This window comes from Chenopodium album, chromosome 9, assembly GCF_948465745.1.
Source record: "Chenopodium album chromosome 9, dcCheAlbu1.1, whole genome shotgun sequence".
Classification (NCBI taxonomy): Eukaryota; Viridiplantae; Streptophyta; class Magnoliopsida; order Caryophyllales; family Amaranthaceae; genus Chenopodium; species Chenopodium album.
In genome coordinates this window covers 32,776,764-32,787,744 of record NC_137842.1, presented here as the reverse complement: position 1 = coordinate 32,787,744, position 10,981 = coordinate 32,776,764, and the positions used below count along the sequence as shown (strand labels likewise).

General features: G+C 35.9%; 1 long non-coding RNA gene across 1 annotated transcript; it reads right to left on the bottom strand.

Annotated features, from left to right (window-relative positions):
• Positions 1-9,531: 9,531 nt before the first annotated feature.
• Positions 9,532-10,672, bottom strand: LOC145559713 (uncharacterized). Its single transcript, XR_014092893.1, has 2 exons — positions 10,351-10,672; positions 9,532-9,948 (listed from the first exon to the last, which is right to left on the bottom strand). It is a non-coding gene; the product is annotated as an uncharacterized LOC145559713 (long non-coding RNA).
• Positions 10,673-10,981: the final 309 nt, after the last annotated feature.

Here is a 10,981-nt window from a genome sequence, read left to right as displayed (position 1 = left end):
AGCTTATTACGAACCATCTTAATAACTTTTAATGACAAAGGGAAGAATACCACTTCCTATTATTTGACCAAGAAAATTAATTATGTTACTTGATCAAACAATTTATGATAAACATATGAAATATTCCGCAAATTGAAAATACAAATCTTGGGGACTTAAATAAACATGAGAAACATCCCATAGCATATGTATACATGAATTACAAAAGCTACCTAAGACTACACTTGGAGGCTTCAAATTAAAAAGAATTTCAAAAGCCACCTAAGTCTACACTTGGGGGCTTCAAATTAAAAATATAAGTCTCACCTTAACTTTCATTTTAAAATGAGACCATATTTTAGAAAGTGATTCGAATGATTTTAAAATTATTCTAACACTTCACCAAACCTAGGTTTAATACACATTCATTTTCAAACTACGGTACATATTGAAAGAACTTCACTTTTAATTAGAAAAATATGACAATGATGACAAGTAGAAAAACATAAACAAAATCAGAAATATGAAAGTTTGCTCACATTTTCATATCTTTGTTGAAATAAGTTGCAAATTACAACTTATCTTCATCAATATTGGACAAAAGAGTCACACTCAATTACGAGCTAGACTTTTCTTTCCATTTTGGGTCCAGTTTTGAAAATAATATGATTATGATTTTTGCCTACTAGAAAAAGTTGCTTTTCAAAACAAAATTTCATTGGACCTTTTTTTCACTTTCGAATTCTAATTCGAAATAACATGTTTCTAATAAAAATAATATTCAAATTTCCTTTTTGAATTTTTGTTTTCTCAAAAATAAATTTTTAGATTCTCAATAACTGATTGGATAATACATATGTATATATAAATATTTCCAAAAGGAATGAATTAAGATTCAACTTCTCCTTGACTCGAACTTGTTCTCGCTTAGTTCTCCCGCGAATATTAGTTAAGGGATGGTAAACGAACCACCTACAAGACCAAAATCAAAGATTGATAAGAGCAAAGAAAATATTTGATGTTCTAAATCAACTTTGAAAATAAAATCACCGCAATGATCTTTATAAACGTTTAGACATTAGGTAAGATTATTAAACCTTAAACACAATTGTTTTTGGTCTATAAACAAGCAAAAAACTAACTTGCTTTCTTGAAAATTACTTTAACTAAAATGTGAAAGCCATATCACTATCCTAAATATTTCAAAAACAAAAATGGGATATATACACAAGTCTATCTCAACATCATATGAATGGCCTAACCAATAGCAAGTCATTAGAATTTACCCCCAATTGGGGGCTCTAAGTCTTGCGAATTAGCAAGAATGCGCAATAACCCGACATATGGGGGCTCCAAGACTTGTGAAATAGCAAGAATGCGCAATAACCCGATACATGGGGGCTCCAATATAAACAAAAAAAATGAGATATTCATGCCATTCGAGCTACTTTCGATAATCGCCTAAACTACAAATGGTTTACGTAGATCTCGAGCCTTACAAATTTCAAATGTATCAAAATAATGTTGTTCCTTTGGAAACTAAGTTTGCAACTGAACTTGGCCAATAAACAGGTTACATACTCGAGCCATTTTCGGGTTCAACTTCAAAAATTAATTTTAGTGCATAATTGTTGTTTCGATAATTCAATTTACTCTAGAGATTAGAAAGTATGACTAGTATAGAGAAAAAGAAATAAAATCATACTTGTTCATACGAAAGTTTAGTACTCAATCATTCATCATACTTGGGGTTTAGTGAGTCCGACTCACCGCGGTAAAAAACCTTAAAACAAGACCGCACTCGCAATAAATAAAACCATAAACATAATTAAATTAATCACAAGAATAAGATAAAATGATTACCTTTGGAGCGTGCTTCGCCCCACCGGAAGGGGATCTTACTTCGAAAGCAAGCCTCGAAATTACGACGACCTCCAACGATAGTCCACCAACAACTCGACCACCGAAAACGGTCCAATGCCTTGGGGTTAGCAAGGCCCGACCAAAACCCGAGAAATTAATGAGTTCAAAGGTTTTCACAATGGTGATAAATTTTTCAACTCTTACTCAAGTGCTCTTCTCAATGCCCCAAGTTGGGTATTTTATAGGGAAGAGCTAGAGAGTGAAAAGCTCTCCCATCAATGTGGAAGAATTTGATTTTCCCATTTTTTTTTAACGGAAATTTCACCAAATGCCACTGACAAATTTAAAAATTCACCAAATGCCATCGCACTTTTAAGAATACACCAAATGCCACTCACAAATAGTAAAATGTCACATCGTGCCATTAATGAGGCTTGGACGTTAACAATCCGTTAACGCGAAATGACCTCTATGCCCTTATTGTCTTTTATGGTGCCCTAAAGTGCATTGACTCTCTGACTTCTAAAATTTAGATAAAAAATGAAAAAATTCCCTCGTTGTTCTTCTCAAACCTTCCCCTGATCTTTGAGCTTTAAGCAACACCATAATCAAGGAAGAAGTTTCTTCGAAGACCTGAACGAAAGACACAACTACATTGACGCTTTATCATTTGTTGAACTTGGGCGAACTTGAAAATCGGTAAATTGTACTCGGGGTACTAGAAGCAATCAAGGTATTATTTTCACTTTGGATCTTCATTTCACGCTTTGATTCTGAATTTTTTATCGAAAATTGAGTTAGGGTTAGGGTTTTATGAAATGATCAGTTTTATGTGGTTATTTGACTTGACCTGTGTGATTTATTGTTAAAATTCATGTTAAAGATGGTAATTTGTGGGTATTGATTTTGCATTGATATGAATTTTGGGTTTGTGAAGTGCTTGAAATTCAATTTGGTCAATGTTGTGTTGGTATGTTGTTTTGTGATATCACTGATGTGTTGGTATGTTGTTTTGTGATATCACTGATGTGTGTTGATGTTATGTGTAATTTGTTGATGATAGGATGAGTAGAGTGTGGCTTGATGTCCATTACAGAGATCAGGGCTTTGATGTTTTGGTTGATGATCTTGACAGAACTAGTCTAATGGACTTGTATAAGTTTATGTTTGAGGATTCTGTGAAACAAAATGTGATCCTTCCCAAATGCTTCACTTTGTTTGTATTGCCACCTAGAACTAATAGGAAGTTGGAGTTATCTGGGGATAGGGACATGCTTCAAATGTGGGAGTGGTTTCAAGGGAAGGAGACAATAGAAATATTCTTGGAGGAAGAGCAAAGTCCTAGGTAGGTGTTTAAGGATGCTGAGGCTAATTGGCAAAGAAGGGTTAAGGCCATGGCTGAGAAAGCTAGATTGGAGGAGGAAAAGGCCCAGGCTGAGAGAGAGTTGGAGGAACAACAACCTTTTAAAGTTGCAGTTGAGGTGCTTGTTGCTAATGTTGATGGTGGTGATATGGAGTATTTAGAGTGTTTGACACTCAAGGAGCTGATGATGTTTTTCCCAGGGGCATCTCAGCCTAAGCCTGAACAGAGTACTCAGTCTTCCACTCCACCTAAACACCCTCAACAAACTTCTCCTATGAACCAGCCCAAATCCTCAAGTGCAAGCAAAAAAAGGACTCCTCAAAAAAGGAAAAAAACAACACCCAAAAAAAGGTCAACTGGAAGAACCCAACCCTCCCCTCAACCACAAACAACCCCAACACCTGAAGCACCCCAACCCTCCCCTCAACCATAAACAACCCCAACACCGGAACCACCACTTTCACCTGAACCAAGAACAACCCCACCACCTCAATCACCTGAAGCACCAGTTGAACCTGAAGCAGAAACATCCGAACCTCCACCACCTCCACCAACTAGAAATGATATGCCTCAGAAATCCAAAAAGGTGGGTAGGTCAAGACCACACGGGTTCAGAACAAAAAAGAAGAGTGGGAAAGGGGTTGCTGGGGGAAGCAATGAGAGGGTTAGTTTAAGGAGATTTGGAAGAATTAGGAGGTCACCAGCTAGGGTTGATAGTAGATCTGATGATGATGACAGTGAGGATTCAGATTACATAGAATCTGGGAGTGATGACTTTGATGATGCTGATGATCTTGGGGACTTCATAGAAGAAGAGGAACAATTTGAATTCCTGTATAATGACATCCCAGACAAACAATTTGAAGATTACCTTGATGGGAGCCAAGCAATGGATAAAACATACAAGAATGGCAAGGTTTGGAGACACTATGAATTTGGTAGCATTAAACTAGAGCCATGGCTGATTTTTGCAGACAAAGAGTCATTCACTGAAGTTTTTAAGGATTTTTGTGTAAAAGAAGGGTTTGGAGTCTTTGTTGAAAAGAGTGACCCTCAAAGGTTTATAGCAAGATGTGCTATTGATGGCTGCAGCTGGAGAATTCATGCTTCAACAATGGCTGACAAAGTTAGTTGGGCAATCAAGACATTGACAGGGGAGCAAGCAACCTGTGGCAGGCTTGAGATAAACCCTGGTTTTAGCTGTGATTGGCTTTGCAAAAATTTGCAGTCAGATATTCAAGCTAATCCAGACATTCCAGTAGAGTCTTTGCAAAGAATCTGTATGGAAAGCTATAGAATTCATGTGAAAAAAGGTTGTTTTAAAAGGTGAAAGTAGTTTCCAAGGAGATGATTCATGGTGGATTTGGAGAGGCATACAGTCTCCTTTCAAGATATGCTTAGATGGTGAAAGAGACCAATCCTGGAAGTTAAGCACTAGTGACATGGACACAATTATCTGCAAATGTCCAACCTAGGTTCAAGGAATGCTTCTTCTCCTTTGCTGCCCAAGTTAGAGGGTTTTTGAGAGGGTGTAAGCCTATCATTGGCATTGATGGGGCCCATCTAAGTGGTTATTATAAGGGGATTCTGCTAACAGCAGTTGAAATTGATGGGAACATTGAGATCCTTGTGTTTGCTTATGGCATAGTAAGCACAGAGTATTGTGTTGAGACTTGGGGTTATTTTTTGAGGAATTTGAAATGCCTTTTTCAGAAAGAGGGATGCAACAGAGATGATTGGAATTTTATCTTTGACATGATAAAGGTAACTCTCAATTTGTTGTGCTTTTTTTTTCAAAGGGCACAGTTCTCCTTTCTCACATGTTATATGCCTATGCAGGGAGTTGATGCAGCAATTATGGAGACATTCCCCAGAGCCAGTAGAAGAATCTGTTGTCAACACTTGTACAACAACTGCAAAAACAAATGGTTTTAGTGGAACAGCTTTTCACAAGCTCTTTTGGGTTGCTGCTGATGCTTAAAATCCATATGTCTTCAACAAAGCAATGGAGAGGATTCATGCCTACAATCCAAAGTATGTTGAGTACTTGAACAGCACCACTGAGGTTTGGTCAAGGCCTCAGTTTGAGCCAGCAATTTGTTGTGACCATAACACAACAAATTTTGTAAAATCATTCAACTCTTGCACAAAGCCATACTAAGATCTACCTGTGTTAAAGCTACTTGAAGGTTTAAAATTGCATTTTCTCTCTTGTTAAATTGGTTTCTTAATGCAATTTCTACCATTCATTACTGTAATTTCTATCTTGATTTCTATTTTGCAGCTATCAGGCAATGGTGCATGATAAGGATGGCTCCAAGGTTTGATAAAGCAACATCAATGGGAGATGGGGAGCTCACTGAGTATGCTACTAAGATCTTGCAATAAGATCAAATGAGTCTAGGTTCAGCTACGCTACACCATGTGGGGGTGATGAGTGTGAGGTGAGGGATCAACATGTGTACTTTCCCATTAAACTTGGGGATGAAACTTGTGGTTTTGGAATGTGGCAACTTTCAGGGATCCCATGTAAGCATGTGCGTAGGGTGATTTACCACCAGAGGCTGCAGGCTATAGATTTTGTGTCATCTTATTTCAAAGGGAGGGCACCCAATGCCTGCCAAACCAAGTGGCCTACATTCAACCTCCCTGACATACTACCACCCCCAGTGAAATGATCTGCAGGCAGACCTAAGAAGCAGAGAAGAAGAGGTGCAAGTGAAGCAAGAAAAGGGAAGAGGCATAGCACAGTTAAGTGCAGCCTATGCAAGGAGTTGGGGCACAACATGTTGACATGTGCTGCAAAGAAAAAGATTGCAGCAGCTGAAGCAACAAGTGCAGTAACCAACAACAATGAAGAAGCTGAAGCAAGCACTTCAAGGCCCAAGAAGAGAGCAAAGAAAGATGCTTGAGCTCCAAACCCCTGCCCTTTTGACTGCAAAGCATACTTGTTAATGTAGTCTAGTTGTTGAACAATATAATTCCAATGTGTGTTGTGTTGTGATAGTATTTTTTTGGGAAATATTTTGTGTAAACTTTAGACAAATACATTGTCAACGGTTGCCTTAATTTTTTGGATGAACCGTGGCCTTATTTTTTGGATGAACATGATTGAAACAGGAAGAAATATATGGAAGACATGTCAAGTAAACACTTTATTCAATTTCATCTCAATTACATTTTGTTCACTTCATCATTACAATCACAAATATCACACACATCAATACACCTAATTTCAAAACAGAATTTAGAAGTTTTTGTTGATGTTTCACTTTCTTCTTCAATTGCTTCAATTCATCATGCAAATTGCTATGTCCCAGTCCATCCCTATCATAGTAGCTTCCCGTACTTTGACCTTCTTGTGCCTTCAAAACTTCGCAACATTTGAAGCTATTACACGAGTCAGACTTGTAGTAAAGCCTTTATGGATTTGATGTTGACTCCGAACTTCTAATCGCGTATTTTCTGCAACAACCGCAATATTTGTTTGGAACGCGCACATATGCACACTCGTGTGTTGAGGAAGATGTGTTTGATATCAAAATCATGATTATGCAAGTAGGAGGGATGCAATGTGTGTTCTATGTCTTACATTTATGCAAGAATGTGTGTGCAACGGCTACTTAGCCCCAACAATGATTCAAAATTGTTAAAAAAAACTAGTCGTTACTTTAGAGGTATATTGTGTAATAACTTTAATAAGTAATGGCATTTGATGAAATTAGTAAATATTCAGTGGCATTTGGTGAATAAGGAATCCCATAAACGGACTGTTGGCGTCCAGGTCTCATTAATGGCACGATGTGACATTTTACTGTTTGTGAGTGGCATTTGGTGAATTCTGAAAAGTGCAATGGCATTTGGTGAATTTTTAAATTTGTCAATGGCATTTGATGAAATAGCCGTTATTTTAAAGATAAAATAAAACTTAATAATCAAACTAGTAATAAATCAACAAGTGGCAAGCTCATGTGAGAGGTTAGGTGAGGACCATTTTGATGAGGGTGATGAGTGACATTTATGTAACTATTAGGAAGTATTTTTAGAGTCATTTTCGTGTTTATTTTCACTTGTTTTCCCTTTTATTTTCTTGTTTCTTTTTAATAAAGTTTCTAGTTTATTTCTTAGTTTTACTATGTTTTAATTTAATTTCTTTATTAAATTGGTTTCTATTTTATTTTCGTATTTTATTTGCTTTCGATTTATTTTATTTTCGTTCCTTTTCTTTGTTACTTTCATAGTTTTTATTAGTTTTAAGTTTATTTTGTTATTTCATTTTATTTTATTTACTTGTATAGTTTTATATTTTTTATTAGTTTTAGTTTTATTTCTCTTATTTCTATTTTACTTTTATTTATTTTAATTAGTTTGGAGTGTTTTTCATATTTTATTTGTTTGTGTTTTATTTAATTTTGTTAGTTTTAGTTTTAATTCTCTCATTTTTTATTTAGTTTATTTAGTTTTATTTTATTACTTAGTTCTATTTTTTTTTCTTAATCCCTTTCCTTGGTTTTGTGTGTAGGTATTCGGGTTTTAAGTCAAGTGAGTTCGGTTTCCGAATAAATGTCAAAAGTCAATTGCCGACTGCACAATCAACCAACACCACCGTGGCCACTTCCCCTGCTCCTCCTCTGCTCCCTCTTCCTCACTATCCTACACCACCCCAACTGCAACAGCAGCTGCTGCCCCTCTCACGACCACAACCATACCCCTACATTTACAACCACCACCACCTCCAATCAACCCAATTACCAACTACAGCAGCCGCACCTGAACCACCATCACCCACCAATTCCACCCACCTAACAACTCCCTTGCTCCACGCGCATTCAAGCCCACACCACAACAACAACCAGCACATATCGCAACCATCAATTGCAACCTCACGTAACTACCAGCACCACCTACCAGAGCAGTACCGCGCAACCCACAACAACAAACCGCCTGCACCACCGTCAACAATCAGCACCAGCCCGCGCCAGCTCACCTTATCACCCTTAATATCCAGCCACCGCGCAACCCACAACAACAACTCCTACATCACCGTCCACTCAATAAACACCGACCTTAGCAGCTTCCACTGCTCCAATTCAAATAGCAGCACTGCGCACCGCACCACCGCCGTAGCCACTCAATTTCAGCCACCCAATCTCCGCATCTACCGCAATTACTCAACCCTCCAATCAAGTGCCCAAAATCAGAGCAATTCAAGCTCATTTGGGTTCGAGCAAACCGAATAGGAGTTTGGTCAAAGTACGAGTTAGAAACTTTCGAGGTTTTGTAATTTGAAGAGGTGTGGTCGAATACACCCATGGTTTGACCGAACCAACCCCGTAGTTCGGCCACACCAACCCATGGTTCGACCAAACCATTTCACGAGCTTCGCGCGTGATTCTTAATGAAGATCGAACGGATTTTATTTGATGCTTGATGATAAACAAGGAGGATGAGCGGTGACGATTTGATGATTATGGTTAATGAACGGTGGTGCTGGTGGGGCGCTTCAATGGAGTTCAAAGCAGCTAAATTCGAAGAAGAAGAAGAAAAAAATCTGATATGTTTTGGGGATTTTGGGGGGTTTTATTTTTCTTTTTCTTTTAATTTTATTTCTTTTACTTTCCTTTTCTTATTTCTTTCTTTTATTTTATTTTATTTTATTTTATTTTCCTTTTCTTAATTCTTTTTAATTCCTTTTCTCTATTAATTTCCTTCCTTTATTTTTCTATTTTACTAGCTTAGTATAAATACCCAATTTTTTGGGGTAATTAAAAGGGGGGAACATTTACCAATTATTCAATTCTCTAATTAGTTTTAGGAGAGGCCCTCTCTCTAGGTTTAGGTTAGGATTAGAGTAGTTTAGAGAGAGAAAATAAGGGTTTCACCATTGTTGAGCTTGGATATTGAAGAGGAAGATTGATCATTTTGCTTGTAGATTTTCACATTCAATCGATGAGAATCTCTAACTTTCTCTCCTCTATAAAGAGACCCCCCTCATTGAAGTGGTCTGTTTTAAAAAATAAACAGACCCGTTATTAGAGATATAGGGTCTGCTAGGTGTGATGTATGATAGATATATGAGAAGGGAAATAGACCCGTGTTTTGTATTATGGGGTCTCTTAAATGGGGGTAAAATTGACCTGTTAAATTAAATAACGGGTCTGTTTGAATTTTTTTTTTTTTTTTTTTTTTTTTTTTTTTTTGGTAAAAACAATTAATATTTTTTTCTGCAATATTTGTTTGAATTTTCAATTTTCAATTTAAAACTTTTCTTTTTACGCTCCATTAGAAATGCTGAAATTATAAAATTTAATTACGGAGTACAAAAGTACAATACAAGATTAAATAAAATACAGAGTAATGACTATACATATGATGCTGACAAAATGTACAACTTCATGTATACTGGAGTACAATTTACTTCTTTCCAAAACAAAATACTATAGTAAAATTGAAAAATACAATTACCAAAACATAAAATTATACAATTACTTCCTAAAAACGTACTCCGTACAACAAATATATCACTTCCAAGTTCCAACCAATATTGATGTATATTAAACATTGAAAAATACCAAAGAATTGCAATTTATATGGTTCCAAAAAAAAAGTAATGCAATTGATACTACAATTCTTTGGTTACGAAAAACTAGTTTGAGAAGACCACATATTAATTATCTATATCATTCTTCCTTCTCACAATCCACAATTGAACTTTTATTTACCATCTCCATCTGATTCAATCACTGCAATATTCAATAACAAACCAAATATGTAAAATCAGTTTAAAATGTACACCGTAAGAATTAAACAAACCAAATACAAAAATTCAGAAAAAATTAAAATTGATATTAACACAACCATAATTTGGAGTACAAAAACAAGATCTGAATATAATAATAAATCTAAAACTAAATCAAAATTTTAATTAAACAAACATTCAAAATTATAGAAGAAATCGAACCCAAAAAAATAAGGAACAATAGATAAATACTGACCTGAATAGATTCATTATGGAGATGGGTAATCATCAAAATAAATAATCAAAGGAAAAAAATTCTAAAAAAAGTAAAATTTTACCAACACATGAGAACCCAAGTTCATATAAAAAATTAACTCAAAAAATATAATCACAATTTAGATCTTACGATTTAGACACTCTAGTTGAACAATTAATAGGCGAGAGGGATGACGGTAGTTGTGAAATTCGATCTTAAAACCAAAAGGAAGAGAGGAAACAAGATGCTTCAGTGGTGTATGAGATATTGAGGATATGATAGTAGTGCTCGTTTAATCTATTTTAGAGTACTTGTATTGCTTCAATATTATGAAGGAAGGATTTCTTCTAAAAACAAATAGAGGAAGGAAGTGGGAGTGACGGCTAGAGGATGAGGGTTCTATTAAGGGGTTGAGGTTAGGGTTTGTAGGAGAGAGAATAACATATGAAAATGAAAAGAAGATAGTACTCCATATGCACGACTAATCTACTCTACCCGTTATATTTTCCTACGAGTCTCTTATGTCTTTGAATTTTTTTTTATTAAAGTTGTGGGCCCTAAAATATTTAACAGACCCGTTAAATTTGACAACGGTTCTTTTTTCTCACTTCATTTTTTCTTTCACCACAACTGTGGGTTCCTAAAACACGTAAGAGACCCGTTATAATTAATATTCGATCTCTTATACCAAATAAACCCGTTAGTTAAATAAAGGGTCTTTAATTTGGGGTCTCTTTTTTAGTTTTTGTAGTAGTGGACATGTCTTCGGATGAAGCTTGGG